This window comes from Protopterus annectens, chromosome 16.part0, assembly GCF_019279795.1.
Source record: "Protopterus annectens isolate FY-2018-M chromosome 16.part0, PAN1.0, whole genome shotgun sequence".
Taxonomy (NCBI): domain Eukaryota; kingdom Metazoa; phylum Chordata; order Ceratodontiformes; family Protopteridae; genus Protopterus; species Protopterus annectens.
In genome coordinates, this window is record NC_056750.1 from 622,767,056 (window position 1) to 622,785,870 (window position 18,815).

Here is an 18,815-nt window from a genome sequence, read left to right on the forward strand (position 1 = left end):
ACTGCCTTTTTAGTTTTTGGAAAGAATACAATTATCAAGTTTTTTTTTTTTTTTCTTCCATGTAGTTCACAAACTGCTCACATCTAGCATAATAAATCTGCTTCAAATTAACAAAACTGAAATTCCACAATGTTTGCCATTACTAACCTTCTGATTTTTTATTTTTGTTTCCAATCACATTATCCTAAACAATCCAATATTCTTTCTTAGGAGCACCAGCTTAAGTGAATCGGATCGTTTTCCAAGTCTCTACTGTAATACCAGTGTTCCTTAGTTTCAGTCCTTGTTTTTAATGTTTTAGCCTTATTTCACTTTCTCTTCAGTTATTATCTTATTATGCGGGTTACTGTAACATCAAACAGTTAAATGTGCATGATTTTGCTGGACTCTAACTGCAGTACTTCTGCCTTGCCCACTAAGCACTCTCTAGTCATAGACAAAAGCATGTACTGTTACTGTTTATTTTATTTATTTATTTGACATTTGTTGACCAGGTTAGTCTGACTGGGCAAAAGCCCATTTTCAGCAGAGACTCAAAGAGCGAATCTCCATAAGATAAATACATAACATAAAATGACAGAAATATAGTGGTAGAATTGTCACATACAATAACATGTATAGAAATACAATTGCTAAGGTATTTACATGTGACATGTTTACAGAATATACTGTGGACAAAAGTAATTAATTAATATAGTAATTACATACAGTTAGTTCCCTAGCATAATCATAGTAATATTGTTTTAAGGCTTGCATATAGATATATAGTATAATGTGGGTTTAGAGAATAAAATATAACGTGACTTCAGAGAAGTGAGTATGAAAACCTAAATAACTCTGGAACAGGCAGTGGATTTAAAAGGAAACTGACACAGCAGAGAAGGGAGAAAAGAAGAGGAGGAATAAAATGGGGGGAGGGCGCTAGTTGTAATGGAAGGAAAGAAAAATATTAAGTGGAGTCGTGGCAAAGCCAAGTACACGAGTTTAACAGGCAAACTTTTAAAGTGTTTTTAAAACAGTTTGAGTTAGAGATCTTTCTTACATGTAAAGGCAGTTTATTCCATGCATTGTAAACTGAGTGACTGTAGAGAAGTTTGCAATGGATTTTTGGGCTTATAGGTTTCTAGATGCTGGTCAGAACTACGAAGAGTAAGACTAGGGGTATAGAGAGAGAAGAGAGTACAGAGAGCAGGACAGAAGTTGGGTTGGTTTAGAATGGAGTGGGTCAGTTGTAGTTGAGACAACAGGAGTTGTCAGAATTCTCTCTTGGGGAACCCCGATTTGGAATGGAAGGAAGGGAAGGATTTAGACAGCCAATTTACTGAATGAAATCTGTTTGATATGTAGCTTGCAAACCTAAAAAGAGGCGAGTTGGAGAGCTAGAGGTTGGATAGTTTAGACAGAAATAGGTTGTGAGAAACAGTATCAAAGGCTTTGGAGCGGTTGAGGAATAGGCAGGAGACTAGTTGATTACTGTCACAAAATCTGGAGATAGTCTGTGCGAAAGATGTTAGTGCAGTGGAAGTACTATGGTTAGGGCGATTGCCATGTTTTGTTGGGTTTAGGAGATTTTCTTGTAAAAGATGGTCTAGGAGCTGTTTGTGAATGCACTTTTCAAGAGTCTTCGATAGGGGAGAGGGTATAGCTATGGGCCTGAAGTTAGAAGGGTCAGTGGATTTACTTCCTTTATGTAAGGGTATCACAAAGTTTCTTCCAGATATTAGGGACTATGCTTTCTTGGATAGATCTGTTTTTAAGAATAGAGATGTGTTATGCAATTTTATGGGTCTATATTATAAGATCGACAGCTGAAAACATCGAACACCATATGGTCGATGTCTTCAAACATCGAACTAATAAAAACAACAAAAAAAAAAAAGAAAAAGAAAAAAGTACCCTAATGGGTTTAAGCAGGAGATTTCCATTTACACATTAGATGTTAGTGCACTTTCGCTATCCTCATGTTGACAATATCAGCTTCGATATTGTCGGCTTTCAAGAATATAATATAGACCCAATTTATTTTGTGGCTATTTTAAGAAATAGAGAAGGTAAGTTGTCTGCAGAGGGGGAGCCTGTTTTGAGTCTTCTGAGAAGAGATCTGACATAAGCTGTATGGACAGGCTTAAGAGAGAAAGGGATTGCTTGGGTCGACAGACTGGTGGATGAAGGGGTGTGGATAATTGTATCTGATTTAGTTAACTTCTGAATGGAGTCGATAAAGGAGTTAAGAAAAGTAACAGTGTCTAAGGCACAGCTATTCGGGGTGGGTGAAGGTGAACTGGGGTTACTTGGATGTAGTAACTTGTTACTTGTGCTCCAGAATTTTTTTAGGGTTGGAGTGAGGGTTATTTGAGGTTTTAGGTAGAAATTTTTTTTTCAAGGTTGACTTGTTTTTTGGTTAAATCACAAAGTTCTCTGTAAATTGTTGGTTGGAGGTGGGTTTATTTTTTATCCAGTTTTTCCAGGCATTATCTCTTTTGGACATCAGGGAGTGTGTGTCTTAAGTTATCCAAAGAGAGCAATTGGATTTTATTCTAATTTTTCTGATGGGAGCTTGGCAGTTTAGGGTGTTTAGGAAAATGTTCTTAAATTTTAGGATGGCATCATTCAGGGGGAGGTCATGGAGGAAGGACCAGTTGATAGAGGAGATAATACTGTTAAATATATCAGGGTTGATGTTAGAATGTTTGTGACAATCATTGCATTGGTGGGATATGTTCAATTGGGGGGGGTGTCTTTGAATAAAGGTTGGGAGGTGATCACTAAGGGTATCAGGCAGTGTGGTGGGGTTGTGATAGAGGGCAGGGTTTGAGGTGAGGATCGAGTCAAGTGTGGTGCTGGTATTAGTAGTGATTAATTGGGAGAATCCACAAAGATTAATGCTGGCATTTGGGGAGTCAGAGTTTAGAGATATCCAATCAATATTAACATCTCCCAATATATAATGGTTTCGTAGGAGACAGTTTGTGAAATGCAGGAAAGAAAAAGTTCAAGTGTGGGGATGTGATTTCTATATATAACATCTATAGCAATCTTTTTATGATTGTTTATTTTGAAATTTGCTAAGTGAACTTCTGCAGGGTGGAGATTATAGGGTGAGATTGACAAAGGGTAGAGGGAGAGCATATCAGAGTACAAGATAGCTACCCCTCTTCCTTTTTTGTAAAATCTATCTTGACAGAATGTTATAGTCAGATGGTAAGATTTCACTATCAGAGATATGGGGTTTTAGCTAGGTTTCAGAGAGGGTGAGTATATCGGGGTGCAGTGTGATATCCAGAAATGTAGTTCAGTGACTTTATTTTGAATACTTTGAATGCTGAGAGATAGTACAGTTAAGTTTTTGGTTGATGTGGTGGAGTTAGTCTGAAAAGAGAATAATGTGGTGGGGATGGAGAGTGGTGAGGGGTGGGTAGGAAGAAAGGAGATAATAATGGGACCTGGGTTGGAATGTACATCACCTGAGAGTAGTAAGTTTAGAAAAATTTAGTTTTAAGTACTGGGTGGTAGGGGTTAATTAAGTGATATTTGGGTTTAAATTTAGGTGATACAGAGGGCTGTTGGAATAATTTTATTTTGAATAAGAGGGTACCAATGTGTTTGAAAAGAACAGAGTTAAGAGGCCTGTTTAAGTGCATGACAGATGGATTTTTGAGTTGGTAAGTAGGTGCAGTGTTTATGTGTACATGCGGGTGATGGTAGGAGGTAGAGCTAGATGGAATTGATGTGAGGAGTAGATGTAACATGTTGAGTGTTGACAGTGGGTAGGTCATGTGTGTTGAGAAAATTTGAGGTGACTGGAAAGTTTGGGAGGAAAAAGGAGTGGCTAGAGGGGGTGGATAAGATGGAAGGAATACAAGTTTAGGTTATGCAGTAGTGAGTGGGAATAGGGGTAAGGGAGCAGAGTCAGCCCAAGCATAGCGACGGCGAATGGAGAGAGGCAGAACCTGAAGAGAATTTTCAAATAAAAACAATCAGTAAAGGATTGGTTTGACAGAGGTAAGTGAAATATTTGTTAGTGATGATACTCATGCAGTTTGTTAAACTGCTTTAGAAATGAGACCCGAAATATACGAGAGAGAAAAAAAGGAAAGACAAAAAATAAATTAAGCTGAAGGCTCTGCATATCAGCTTCCATTTAATCTATATCTCTCCTTCAGGAATAATATGACTCAATAAGGTTAGAAGGCTGAAAACTAGCTATATCAGGTTACATTCGTGGTCCGGGTTCAGTAATACTTGTTTCTAAACCTATAATTGTCTTCTAAATCTTTTTGAGTGACTCAACCTATATGGGACTGACAAAGTGTGGGGGAAGCGAGTAGGGCTGGGATGGGATGAGACAGGATTTCAGCTAACGCAAGTGACAGTAAGCACCTTTACAGTGATTAGAGACACAACAGTAACTGGTACAGGAACAATTTAAAAATAAAGGCACCTACATTAACCTAATAACAAAAAAACTGTTATATTGTTTTTTGTGGATTATCGAGGTTCGGTGTTAGTAGTTTGGGTGCTACAGTAAAGTCTGCTCTTTCAGTGGAGGGGGAGGGTAACCAGAGAGAAGAGTTGCACTGGAAAACTATTAGGTGGCCATACTCCAGGGAGTGAACAGCTGAAGTGGAGTTAACCCATATATACTGATAATTCTCAAAAAAGGTACTCACATTTACTTTTAGGATCATAGTGCACCATTTTTGCCCAATGCTGCTATTTCTATGTAGGCAACAAGACAGAGTCCTTTGGGTACAGTGCTATCAGTTTGTACACATCAGATCACAAAGTAACAGTACCTTTATTTCTACTTTAAAGCACACAGTAATTTCATTTTGTATATGCTACGGCCAAATAATCCCTGTAAACTTTATTATCGATGCCAAACAAAACAAAGTAACAACAAACAAAATAGATTAAGCGCTTTCGCCTGATAATTATCAGGCTTTATCAAGATTACTTCTGTGAAAGATGTGACGTGCCTTAAATAGCACTGTAATTGCCCAACTCTAATTGATTCATTGCAAAATCAACAATCAATAAACATTGCCTAAAATGGAAGTAACTTAGTCATCACAAATAAACAAACCACTACACCATAAAATCTAAAATGTCATCTTAAATTATGCCTATCATTCTATGTTGGTAACTTGATTTTGTTTTCTGAAATGTTGAAAACACAAAAAATACATTCATATAATAACGTATTAATACACGGAAGTGTAAACACGACCCGTTTATGTATCCTAACCTCTGTAACTCATTCCAATTATGCACATACTAAAAACTGTGTATAACTTGCACATAATCTACTCTATACTTGTAAAAGTGTAGTTGCAAGCTTAAAAAATGGGTACAAAATTAAGATGAGTTTACTCAATCCATGTGTTAAAAAATTACACCCATAATCATATAAATACATGAATATATGAATGTGAATATCAATATAAATATGAATATGAATAAATATGAATATAAATATGTATGTATAAATATATATATCAATACTACAACTGTACAATACTAAACTCTATTAAAACATCATCAAATATTAAATTCATTTCTTGTTGTCAATTACTAATTAACATAACATAATATAATCAATGTTGTTTTAAAACCTTATAATTACACTACAAAGTAAAATCTAGTAAATTTATCTTGTTGTTAAGCATTAATTCTTAAAAAATATGTGCAATAAAAATTTTTTGCAATAAAAATTTTTAGTAACATATGGGCATATTGTATATTACTTTCACATATGGTCACAAGCATATCCCAATAGTATAAACCAATAACCTCAAAACTGGAATGAATGATACTGCAAGTTAAAACCCAATAGGAACATAAAAATGAACACAACTACTTATTTATACTATCTTACAGTCTAGCTCGCCTAATCTTTAGAACACTGCTGATACTAATGGTGTCATTAAGACCTGGAGGTTTGGCAGCATTCAATTTTAGTTGCCATAGCAACTCTCTGTACTCGAGAGATGCTTCCCAATCACCACCTCTGGGGTTTTGTGTTACCTGTTCTAGCACCATAAATTTCAAAATCATATTTGGACATACTTGCAAATGTTTAAAGAAAGCATTAGACTCCCTCTTTTTGTTAATATCATAAAAGTGCTCGTATATTCTTTTTCGAAGCGTTCTTTCTGTTTTACCAACGTAGAAACAGGAACAACTCATACATACCCAGAGATACACTAACCCCTTAGTACCGCAGTTGTAATAGTTTGTTGGCCTTATTTTAAATTTCCTAGCTGCAATGTAGTAGTTGTCATTGTTAAATATATGTGGGCATTGTTTGCAGGCCCCACATTTAAATGTACCTACTTTTGGTCCATGCATAACTGGGTCCACCATGGCCCGCTTTTCAAATAAACCCTTTAAATTAATGTTTCTTGAATTAACAAATTTGAGTTGTGCTGGAATGTATTTATTAGTGTCCTCATGGGCCCTTAATATTGGCCAATATTTTAACACTGTCCTTTTAACCTGAGCAGAATCATTATTAAAAGTGTGTACCAACATACTATGTGCTCCTTGATGTTCCCTATTGTTAGTTTGTCCAACATCGTTCAATTCCTTACCTAGCAAGGGATAATATTTATTTTCTCTACTTCCTGCTACTTCACCCACCATTTTGTCAATCAAGTATTTAGGGTATCCTCTTTCTATAAAGAGGGTTTTTAACAACTCTACCTCCTTTAAAAATAGTTCATCCGTGCTGCACATTCTTGATGCTCTAATAAGCTGTCCCTTCAGTATACCCTTCTTCTGTGAGAAAGGGTGTCCACTATCAAAGTGGAGATACGAGTTGGAAAAAGATTCATTCCTGTACACTGTTGACTGAAAGACACCTGTGCTAGTGTTTTTGGTTAAAGAAACATCTAGATAATTTACACTTTCTTCACTTACATTGTGCGTAAAACGTAGGAAGTATGTAGTACTATTAATGTACAATAAAAATTCATTAAATTCCTGTAAATTACCTTTCCATAATACACAGATGTCATCCAAATAACGTTGATAGTGTACTATGTTTTTTGCCCAGGAGGAGGAGAAAATATATTTCTTTTCCCAAACATGTAGAACAATGTTGGCGTATGCTGATGCGCATGGGGTACCCATCGCTACCCCTTTGTTTTGTTTAAATAATTCCCCGTTAAAATAAATAAAATTATAATTCAAAATTAATTCCATAAATTCCACTAATCATCTTGTAACATTAGGACTGAACTCTGATGTAGTAACAAGAAATTCATTAAACCATTCAAGTCCTTCAGGATGCGGAATACTTGGAAAAAGTTCCACTATGTCTATCGTTGCCAAAAGTCTAGTCTCTTCATAAAAATCCTTATGAATGCTTCAAAGGAATTCCCAAGAATCTTTACAGATGTAATTTAAGGACATAACCAGTTTTTTAAGAGAAGTATCAATAAATTTACCCAAAGGTTCTGTAATACTACCAGCCCAGCCACAATGGGTCTGAATTTCAGAGGATTTAGACTTTTATGAGTCTTGGGGATGCCAAATATTATTGGGGTCAGGGGTTTCTTAAACAGAAAATTATACAACTTTTCATTAATGACCCCCTGCATTAAGTGATCTTGTAGTATGTAATTAATCTTGGAATAGGCCACGTTCATTTCATTTAATGAACTTACAGTGTAATGTTCTGTATCCTGTAAAATGTTATAGATGGAAGCTTCATAGTTACATCTATACATTAAAACAACCCCACCTCCCTTATCCGGCTTCATAATTCTTACTTCGTCATTTTTTAAGGAACTGATCAGTTGCCAACAGTCCGGAGACAAATTTTGAACTGTTGAACTGGTATTAATATGTTGATTCCGAATATCCCCTTCGACTAACTCTTCAAAAATTTTTAGTACTGGGTGCATGGGGGGATTAAATGTACTTGATTGGGAAAACAAATCTTATTTGAACTCTTGCCCCTTAAAAAACAAATTTAAATTTAACTTTCTAGTGAAAAGTTTTAACTCCAAAATAGTTTTGGTAACATCCATAGAACGTGAAGGGACAAATTGGAACCCTTTGGTAAATAATTCAAAGTATACATTGTCCACAACAATATCTGTATAATTATAAATTGAAAAATTGTCCTTAATTACCACTACACAAGGCATACAAGGTTGGTCAGCTAACATTGTCTCCAGGCTCTCAGGTACCAATACATCCTTCAATCCTATCTTCGTGGTTTGCCCCATCCCTGTTATTGATAGGTTGGGCCCCTGTTGTTTGGCCTGCCTGGGGGAAACTGAAAAACCTGATGTGAATTACCTCTACTGGTGTTGGTTTTTTGTGCCAATCTTTCACTTCTTCTTGGTACTTCCTCTACTGGGGAAGCAATGTTGTCAGTATCATCTACGTCCCTTATTCTATTATTCATCTGTTGATTAGGCCATTTCCCCCTCTGTGTAAGTTGATATGCAAGCCCATTTCTGTACTCATTTTGATCCCTCTCTAGTTTTCTTATTTTTCTACTAACAATTTTACAACAATGTTGGTCCACTTCCTGGAATACCATATCGTAATCCCTTTTCACTTGACCAAAATTACTATCAGACACAACAATGTCATTTAACTTGTTTAAATCAGTCAATAAAATGTCCAACTTCAGTTCATAGTCCTTTATCATATATTTAATCATCTCCAGGCCTGTTTTGTTAAATAATTCTGTCAGTTCTTTATATAAAGTAGAACCTGGGGAGGCGTTGTTGGGAAATTTCATGTAACGGAGACCCTTCGGGACCCGCTGCACTCAAATGCATTCATTTAGATAATCTATTTCAAGCTGAGTAGCTTTGTATGCATACAATTTATCACTCAATAATGAAAAATTATCTTCCGTTGGCTCAACAAACGACTTAGTGCCAAAAACAGTACCTGGTTTAAATGCAAATTGTTTCGTAGTCCATGCGTTGAAGTTAAAAGATTTTGTCATGCCACCAGAGCCGCTAGCTGCAGCAGAGTGTGAATTACACCCTGTTTCCCTCGTATCCCTCTGCAAAAGTGGTCTAATGTCACTGGAAACAAGTTGCGCACTCGCGGTGGAATTATTTGAACCCTTGTTCCTTTCGAACTCCTGTTGTTGATTACCCGGTATCTGGTTTATAGAATTTGAATTATTCTGTTTAAGCGAACTTGTAAGCTGGGTTAACAAACTGATGACCTGTCGGAATTCTTCCCGGGTCACTGGTGCATCATCCGGAACATCCTTCAATATAATCAGTGTAGCATCGTAATCGGACTGGCTGGAACGTTCCTCCATAGTCACAACAGTTAAAACAAAATACGAACTAGGTCCCAAAGTCCAGTAAGAAAATATTGGCATCGATAATAAAGTTTACAGGGATTATTTGGCTGTGGTTACTCTCCGTGGTGTTTTCTTACTGGACTTTGGGACCTAGTTCGTATTTCATTTTGTATATGCTGCCAAAAATACCCTGTTCTGCAAAACTAAATGGCATAACTGAATAGCAAATAAGCTGACAAGAAAATCATTAAATTAACCCTCTCATTATGTAATTTTCCAAAATAACCCATATTTATCACTATGGTCAGAAATTGAAAAAAAAAAAAACACAATTTTTTTATTTTATCACAAAGATTTATATTTGACTAATGTCACTGTAACACTGTATATAACCACAACTCTGTGCCGCCATCAAAACTCCTGTTGCAGGCAGGGAATGAGGGTAATTAATGTTTCCAGGCTGTGGCAATGTTGAGCCCAAACACTTTTTAGATACCACTGTAGTTTCCTCATATGCAGTCTGGCATATGGAATTAGAATGCAGGATGCCATGAAGCCCAAAGCCTGCAGGATTTTTCTTGCAGATAACTGGGTCTTTGTTGCCAACATTTTGAAGTAAGAAGTCAGTTGCCTTTGTTTGTCTGGCGTGAGATAAGCCATCTGGGCAGTTGTATTTAAGCTTGCGCCCAGGAATATTATCTCTTGAGAGGGTACTAGTTTTGATTTATTTTCATTTACTGTGTACCTTAGGCAAATTAGTAATCTTTTTACAAATGCCAGATACTTTAATAGAATGTCCTTGTTCTCTGCTTGAATAAGGCAGTTGTCCAAGTAAGGATATATTTGAATTCCTCTTTGTCTACTGCAAAATGCAATTACTGGTGCCAGGCATTTTGTGAAGACCCTGGGCGCAGTAGATAAGCCACAGGGCAGTGCAGAGAATCGGTAGTGCATTCAGCCAACTATAAATCTGAGGTATTTTCTGCAAGATTGTCTGATTGGGACATGCAGGTATGCCTCTTTTAGGTCCAAAGTTACAAGCCAAGCCTTCTTGCCCAGCATGGGCAGAAGCTGCTGCAGAGTCAACATTTTGAATTTTGGAACGTCCAGAAATGTGTTTAGAATAGACAGGTCCAGTATTGGTCTCCAGGCTTTGTCCTTTCTGGGTACCAAGAAAAGCCTCGAGTAAAATCCTTGTCCCTGCTCTTGCTGTGGTACTCGCTGAATGGCCCTCATGTCCATGAAGGATGAAACTTGCTTTTGTGCCTGTGCCCATTGATTGTGTGGCAGGTCTGGCATACCTTTTGCCCTTGGCAGGGTGTGAAAGTGGAACCTGTAGCCCTGAGACACTATGTTCAAGACCCATTTGTCCTGGGTGATCATGTGCCAATTTTGTGAAAAAAGTGCTAGTTTTCCCCCTAAGGGGGCTGCCAAAAGATAAGTGCTTGGTGCTGGCAGAGAAAAGTCATTGGGACCGTTTCCTGTATGGCTGTGAGTTGTCTTCTCCTCTTTTGGAGGTTGAAGTACCCCATTGTTTAGGCCTGTATGAGCCTTGGGGCTGGGATATGCCTCTGGGGCGTCTGTATCTGCTTCTTTGTGGCCTGTCTAACACTGGAAAGGACCAATTCTTTGTAGGCCAGTTCCTGCTAAATCTGGGTGGCTGCACCTGTAAGAAATCCTTAATTGTCTGCATAGATTTCGCTTTGTCCTCCATTTTCTTCAACACCTCTTTTGCTTTAACACCAAACAAAGTATCATGCTGTAATGGAGCATCTAATAATTTTGCTTTAATATGATTAGGCAGATTCTGTTCCTTTAACCAAGCATGCTGCCTAATGACAGAACCCATAACAGTGGCCCTGCAAGAGGCCTCCAGAGAATCAAAACCACATTGCAAAGTATGCTTTCCCACTTGTTCAGTTGCATGCAATACATCCTGCATTTCCTTGTTTTCTGCACATTCAGAATTTGTTAACATTTTCTGCTTAAGCAGTGACATTAAATATTGCTGATATTTAAGCATATGAAATTGACCACAAAGGGAGGGGGAGTATCCATATTCAAAGATACCCACACCTCCAGGTTAGTGGCACTGCACGAAGCATCGGAGACCATCCATGTGCAACTAACAGTGGGCAAAACTGCCTTTCAGTTTGTAGCCTGCTACAGACCACCCTCCCAAACTCAGTAACCTCACTCGGCTTTCCTGTGAACACTGGAGAATATGAAGGTCTCTCCAAACACCATTATATTGGGAGACTTCAACTACCCAAACATAGACTGGGAGCATTACTCAAGCCCCAACACCTTAGCCAAAGGTTCCTAGAATTTATAAACTCAAATGCTATGGAACAACTAGTCAACACTCCCACAAGAGGGGAAAACATACTGGACCTGATCATCAGTAAATACAAAGTTGTAAGGAACCACCACGATGCTGTAAGTAAAAAGATTTATTGGAACAAGCGCTTTCACGCACCACAACGGCACGCTTCTTCGGGTTTCAACAATGAATTAACTATGCAGCCATTTATACTAAAAAAGCCATCATTAACTGAATTATTAATCAATTAAGTTCAATACATATTGAAAATCATTCAATCAATTAACAAATCTAATCACCTTAGCAGTCTTATTTCATTCATACTATCTGCTTAAACACATATAAATAAGTAAATAAATATATTAAATGTATGTGGCTCAATATTAAGCTGTTTAAATATGATAATATAAAACAATAATATTATAAATGTAGAATTTAACAAAACCTTAATAAAAATATATAAGAAATACATCAACATATAAACCTAACAATAAAATCGATAATAAATAAAAGAGAAACATGTATCTATCTATCTCATAATATCTCAACCATAACAGACTAGCAGATTAACTTGATATCTTAATATCAGCTATCCATGTAAATGTACAATAAAATTATACACCAAAAGCTAAACTATAAAAGCAAATAAATATATGAGTGAAGTCTATATTTATCAATATATTAAGACAATACATCAGATATGAACATATAAAAGACCGTAAATGTCAATATACCTATATTATAAGTCACACACTCGGATATACACCCCTAATTGGCTACCTGCGTCTTAGTAATGCTGGTCTTATACTTAGGGCTTGATTCAAACCTGGTTCAACATGTGCCCTTAATCTCAAGATCCAGTTCAGTTCAGTTAGCTCAAGGTATCCCATATTGTTGCCTTCTCTAACATTAGTGTGTACTATTTGTAATACCCTGAACTTAAAATGATGTTTGGGGAACATATGGCTGTGCTTGGCTAAAGCATTAGTCAATACCCCTTTCTTGGTGTCATAATTATGGTTATATATACGGTCCTTGAGCCTCCTGGACGTCAAACCCACATAATATGCCTCACATACTTCGCAGGTAGCCAAATAAACTAAATTTTTTGATTCACATGTGGCATAGAAAACAGGTGTAAAAGTATAACCCAAGTCTGGTACCGTAAAGGGTTAAACCTTCAATATAAACTTACACATATTACACCTAGCACATGGGTATGTCTCATTTCTAAATAATTGTCTAATGTCCAATCTAAGGTCATCAAATTTCTCATTACATAGCAACCTCTTCAGGTTTTTGCTATTCCTATATCTGAAGGTTGGCTTGTTTCCAACAATCCGTGCAATAAGTGGATCCAATAACAAAATGTTCCAATTATTAGCTACAATGCTATTAATATGATGAATATCACTGGTGTACCTAGTTATAAATGCCAGCCTTGTATCTTGTTGATGTGTCCTATAACCCTGTGTACAGAAATCCTGTCCCATATTCACATTAGGATAGGTTCCAGTTACAGATAATTTTATCCTATTTACTAAGGTGCGTGGGTAACCCCTGTCTATGAAAAAGTTCTCTGATAGTTCTAATTGTGAAATCCTATCTTCTGCCTTACTGCATAGACGTATCATTCTCATGAACTGTCCCCTGGCCACATTTCGAAATATATGCCGTGGTTGCATGCTACTATAGTGGAGAATGGCATTTCTCCAACATGACTTCCTAAAAATCGTGGTTGAAATGCAATAATTTAATTCTTTTATAATTGTCAAATCCAGAAAATCAATCCTATTGGTAGAGTGTATCATTGTAAACCTCAAAAAACTTGTAGTAGACTCCATATAGGAGACTAATTCCAATAGTGAACTTGCACTTCCATTCCAAAATATCAGGATGTCATCCACGAAACGCCTGTATAAAACGACGTTTCTAAACCTTTCATTGTTAAAAAGAAACCCATTCTCCCACTGATGTATTACCAGATTAGCATACGAATTGGCACAGGTAGTGCCCATGGCTACTCCCCATGTCTGTGCATACATCTTGTCACAAAACAAAAATACATTGTTGTTTAATACTATGTCAAGTAGACTACATATTAGAGTCTGACAAGCCTTATCTAATGTATTATCTGTACATAAAAATTCTCTTATGGCCTCAACCCCATAATCATTGGGAATACTCGTGAACAAATTTTTGATGTCCATCGATACTAGGATAGTCTGGGAGGATATAATGTGTATAACCGATGGGAGCATTACTCAAGCCCCAACACCTTAGCCAAAGGTTCCTAGAATTTATAAACTCAAACGCTATGGAACAACTAGTCAACACTCCCACAAGAGGGGAAAACATACTGGACCTGATCATCACCAACATGGGGACTCTATGCTCCACACCAGAGGTATACCCCTCATTAGTAAGATCGGACCATTAATTAATCTCTCTCTGGACATCCACATTCCGACCCCACCACCAGCCCAGACAACCACAGTGAAAAACTTCTCAAAAGCTAATTTCACACTTCTCAGAACCGAGGTGAAATCCTTCAAAGCCCCCAGGCCAGTGGAAACTACGGCCCAAACTGCAGAATCCTTTATAAACGCATTTTATGGACACCTTCAGGAATGCATGGATCATGCAATCCCAAATAAAACCAAGACCCAATCCTCCAAAGGCAGGCGTCCTGTCTGGTGGACTCCAGCCATAAATAAGCTATACAACAAAAGGAGGAAGCTACTACATGATAGAGCAAAATCCCTAAAAGGGAAGGCATCTCTGATCAGTACTAGCAAAAAACTAAGGTCCCTCATAAAATCATCCAAGGCCAGCTTTGAGAGAAAAATTGCACAGGACACTAAAGATAATCACAAGGCCTTCTTTAGTTATGTTAGAAACCTGGGTGACATCTCCCAGATATGTTCGGAGTTAGTCCAAAATGACAAAAAATATACTGAACCCACAGACATTGCCAACATCCTGGCAGACAGGTTCAGTGCAAACTTCTCCCCACCTTCCCCCCCAAAAGAACAAATATCTATCCCAGCAGAGAGTTGTCTCCCTGACATCTCAGATGCTCAGGTGAGAGCTGCCCTCTCCAAAGCAAAAAACACAGCATCAATGGGACTGTACGGCGTCCCGGGCTGCGTCCTACACGAGCTCCAAGAAGAGCTAGAACCTCATATAAAGTTACTGTTCAATCTCAGCCTTTCTACAGGATATGTACCCAAGGAATTGCGTACAGCAACAGTGGTCCCACTCCACAAAGGTGGTTCCTCAACGGACCCTGGAAACTATCGCCCCATAAGCCTGACTAGCCTGGTCTGCAAAGCTATGGAGCGGATCATCATGGAACTCATAAACAAAGACATTGGGGACCTACAGATGCTGGATCGTACCCAATTCGGCTTTGTTAAGGGCAGATCCTGCCTCCTGAACCTGGTCGATTTCTTGGAAACAGTCACCAAGGCCATAGATAAAGGGAAGTTAGTCCACACAGCCTACCTGGACCTCGCAAAAGCCTTAGACACAATACCCCACTCTGGCATCTTAAATAAGCTCTCCAGCTTAAATATCAACCCCTATGTCATAAAATGGGTTGCAAACTGGCTCAAGGATAGAACCCACATGGTCAGAATTGCGGGTGCCATGTCAGACTCTAAACCAGTTACAAGTGGCGTCCCACAAGGCTCAGTCCTGGGACATCTCTTGTTCGGTATATATTTTTCTGAGGTACAGGCTAACACGGGAGGACTATGGCTGACCAAGTTCGCAGATGACTGCAAACTGGATGCCATAATCGACTTTCCAGCTGACACAAGCATCCTCCAAAAGGGTCTCACAGAGACGGATAACTGGTGCTGAAGCCAAGGCCTAAAGCTAAACGCCAAAAAGTGTATAGTCATCCCCTTTGGGAAAAAAAAAAGTGCCCATAAATTACCACATAGGCGGTAATCCATTAAGTATGGAGGAAGTAATTACGGACCTGGGGACCCAAGTTGACAGCAATCTCTCCTTTGACAACCACGTTGCTAAAGTGGTTAGAAAGACCTTCTATACAGCCCACCTTATCATGAAAGGATTCATATCTAGATCAAGGGAGGTCATTGTGCCCCTTTACTCATCACTTATCCGGCCCTTAATTGAATACAATGCCCCATTTGGGATGTACCTTACCAGACACCTGCAGCAACTGGAAAGACCCCAAAAGTTCCTCACCAAGAGGATCAAGGGACTCAAACAGATGACCTATGCTGCTCGGTTAAAAAAACTCCAGCTCTACTCAGTTGCATGCTGCCTACTTAGAGGCGATCTGTGCCTGACGCATAAAGCCATGTCCAACCCAGAATTAATGGACATGCTCCACCTCAAAAAATCCAAATCCCTTACAGCTACGCGCTCGAGGGATTTGAACCTCAACACAGAAATTAATAGGACATGCTGGAGAGACGGATTTATAACCCAGAGGCTCCCATCACTCTGAAATAGAATCCCAGTCCATGTCAGGCAGAGCCCCTCACTGACTCTCTTCAAGAGGAATCTTGATGAGTGGATGGGAGATTGTAGGTTTACCCTGGGGATCACTTCTGTGTCACTACTAGACAGAGGCACAATAAACTAACCTAAAAAGGGCACAGTAAACTCATTTAAAAGGATGGCGAAAGCCAAACACACTCTGGCTAGGCTTGTAAATGCCCTAGGGCAGATAGCCTAGTATCAACCTATGAACAATTTAAAGCCCTCACAGCCAAGGTAGCAGAAGTGTAAACCTTTTTCCCCCCATCTGTCCAGTGCCCTTGAAACCCTATCAGAGGGGATAGGGTTTTTTGCAGTGGAAGCCTTAACCCCTTTGGGACCCTGAGAAATAGTTTCTGGGTCAGCAGCAGGGTTTTTCTAAAGATATTTAGGTGAATCTGGAACCCTGTAGTATCTGTCTGGCTTAACAGGTGCAGGGGGTAAAGAGTCAGGAGACAGGCCGGACTCTGAAAATACATCATCTACAATGTCTAAAACAGGAGGGATAGCAAGAGGTCTGTGCTGAGGTAGTAACAGAAAGTCTCTGAGCCTTTTCTTAGATTCTGAGTAGTCTTGGCTCTCCCAGTGGAAGTGCTCCCTCATGGTATGCAGGGTTTCCCCAAAAGAATAATCCTCAGGAGGGGAGGCTGAAGGGATAGATTCTTCAGCATCGGATCCCTTATAGAGAGGGAGAGAGTATTCCTGTTCAGAAGAGGAGTCAGAGGAAATGGAAACCTGATGTGAAGATTCATATTCTGTCCCCTGCCCAGGCCTCTTATCAGGAGGGGGATGGGAACCCCTGATCAAAGTAATTAGGTCTTCGGCCATTTTGAGCATCTGTTTCTTAAGCATGGAGGCCTGTCCATGGGCTTGCTGCACTTGTTTCTTTGTCTTTAGTGGTGCTTTAGTCTTTGCCTTTGAAGCTGTAGTCGGTTTTATATATAACTGTGTAAGCCTGAAAACACCCTCAGAAGCCGATGCCTGCTCAGCGGCTCCGGACCCATCTGAGGGAATATTTTCCAAGTGTCCAATACCTTGAGTTTCCAGAGGCCTAGTCTGCTCCACGTGGGAGTCGGAAGTGGCCTGCGGCTCTGAGGTAGCGGGCGTCAGGGGCTGCGAAAGCGCCTCACTGAGAACCGGCGACTGGCTTAGAAGAAGCCTCATTGTCAGTTTTGGACCTCAGATGCCTGTCCTTTTCCTTGTGTTTCTTGTGAATTGCGGTAGTCGGATGCCTATCCGACGACATCGTGTAATTAAATCTTAGGCCAAAGTAATGAAATGCAAAATCGTACCAACGCTTAATAGTGCGTTGGATAAATCTAGCACAAAACCTGCAATTAGCAACGTTGTGATCAGGGCCTAGGCAAGGAATACAATAAGAATGGAAGTCCTTATGAGGTATTTGCTTCCCACAAGAAATACAATTATTAACTTTTTCTGACATCGGTCTGGAGCAAGAAAAACGTTTCCCCAACGGGGTACTTAGCTTTAAATGAAGACTATGGATCTGAAATTCAAACACGAAAATCTCAGGAGTTGGCTGACTGGCACTTGCGAACTGCTTCTGCTTCGGGCACCACGTGGCAAGAAAGACTGAAGAAAATGGCGTTGGCTGCATCTTTTATACCCCTGGCGCACTGACGTCAAGGAAGAAGCGACAGCAACCGATGCCGGACCAGGACTTTGGAATTCAGGCCGACTGCGGGTAGCCTGCCAGCAGGATAACCCAAGAGTAATGACTGCAACAGTGAAACATGATGAACATCACTGTATATAACCACAACTGGTGTTATTTTCCTCTCACCCAAAATATGTTTGGGGGGAGCAAATATAGTGACTATTTCTGGTTGAGCTTTTACTTTCCCACAATGAACTCTGACTCCTCAAAAGCCAAGATTATCATGTCCTATTCTCTTATTGTGCATACTTGCACTTACTTAACAATGTCAGCACTTAAAATTAATGCTTACTTTGGGAATCTCTAAGTGTCTCTAAAGCTTTCTTACAGTGGTGCTCCCATGTTTGTGCTCCCATATTTTAAACATATTGCAGTAAGCGGTTTCCTCTTTAGCTGAAAAGCAGGATTTAACTACAACGTAGAAACTAGTTTCTTAAATCAGTCTGTTTCCATATGATACCTGACACTTTTTATCAGATTTCTTTATGCTGGAACTACAAAGCAAAACAGCTGTGAACTCCCAAAGACTTAGGTTTGAGGCCCTGGGGAGGGAAAGATGAAAGCTGTGAATCAAAGTATGCAGTTTAACGGCTGTGAATTCCAACAGACGTAATAGCTTTATAACTTCAGTTGGACGGAAAGTACAAAAGCCCTACAAATAAGTTGTTATATGGGATTTTCCTTGTCCAAAAAAAAAAAAAAAAAAACACGGTGAGTAAGCTTATGTAAATGTAAGGGGGGGACAGATTCCTACAGAATGTACTTGGAGATTTTATTCAAACCCAACATGAAGTGCACAAAGGAAATCAAACATACTACAGTGGAAGAGATTAACCATCTAAGTAATGTTTTGACATGCAACAGTGCAGGGATTATTTTATAAGGAGAAAAATACACTCTGGGAAAAGTACGTGTTTAGGAAATAGCTACCCTTTAACTGCAGAGCTGTTAACTTCAGAGTGAATAAGTCATCTTCATTTCTTTACAATTGTACTCCAAGCTGAAAACTG

The 18,815-nt window shown here is 39.0% G+C and overlaps 1 protein-coding gene across 1 annotated transcript in view; it reads right to left on the reverse strand.

Moving 5' to 3' along the window:
• Positions 1–18,815, reverse strand: part of CACFD1 (calcium channel flower domain containing 1) — a 523,250-nt gene that overhangs the window by 245,530 nt on the left and 258,905 nt on the right. The window lies entirely within an intron of this gene.